Raw genomic sequence first — 317 nt, 5'->3', positions numbered from 1 at the left:
TCACCAGCGCAGCGGGGATTCCCGGGGAAAGTCCAGCGCCTCCGGGTGAGGGGCGCGAAACAGGGAGGTGGGGAGGAGGTTGTATCGTACCTGGGGGCAGCATCCACCCACCGCTTCCCAAGATCAGTAGCGCACAGACACCTGACCCGGTGGGGACGCGCGTGAGGACGCGGCGCTGTCTGTCCGGGGCGGGGCCAGATCCCCAGCTGTGGGCGCTGCCGACGCGGAGGGGCTGGGCCGGCAGCGCGGAGCTGGGGTGGCGGCGGAGTTGCTGCCCGACGCGCGGGGAGTCGCGCCGCGGGCTTCCTTCCCACGAC

At 72.6% G+C, this 317-nt stretch overlaps 1 protein-coding gene and 1 long non-coding RNA gene across 3 annotated transcripts in view; one reads left to right on the top strand and one right to left on the bottom strand.

Annotated features, from left to right (window-relative positions):
• Positions 1-311, bottom strand: part of LOC111737156 — a 6204-nt gene extending 5893 nt beyond the window's left edge. The window contains exon 1 of the long non-coding RNA XR_002779368.1: positions 91-311. This is a non-coding gene — a long non-coding RNA (uncharacterized LOC111737156). The remainder of the gene's footprint in view (positions 1-90) is intronic.
• Positions 1-317, top strand: part of STX11 (syntaxin 11) — a 40950-nt gene that overhangs the window by 158 nt on the left and 40475 nt on the right. Inside the window, exon 1 of one of the 2 annotated variants that reach the window (XM_011356112.2) lies at positions 20-45. The exons of the other annotated variant lie outside the window; for it this stretch is intronic. The gene's annotated coding sequence lies outside the window, so the exon portion shown is untranslated. Of the gene's footprint in view, positions 1-19; positions 46-317 lie in introns of those variants that run through there. 2 annotated transcript variants of the gene reach the window in all.

This window comes from Pteropus vampyrus, unplaced genomic scaffold (genome assembly GCF_000151845.1).
Source record: "Pteropus vampyrus isolate Shadow unplaced genomic scaffold, Pvam_2.0 Scaffold24, whole genome shotgun sequence".
Classification (NCBI taxonomy): domain Eukaryota; kingdom Metazoa; phylum Chordata; class Mammalia; order Chiroptera; family Pteropodidae; genus Pteropus; species Pteropus vampyrus.
The sequence above is the reverse complement of the archived record's forward strand: the minus strand, read 5'-3'. Positions and strand labels throughout refer to the sequence as shown.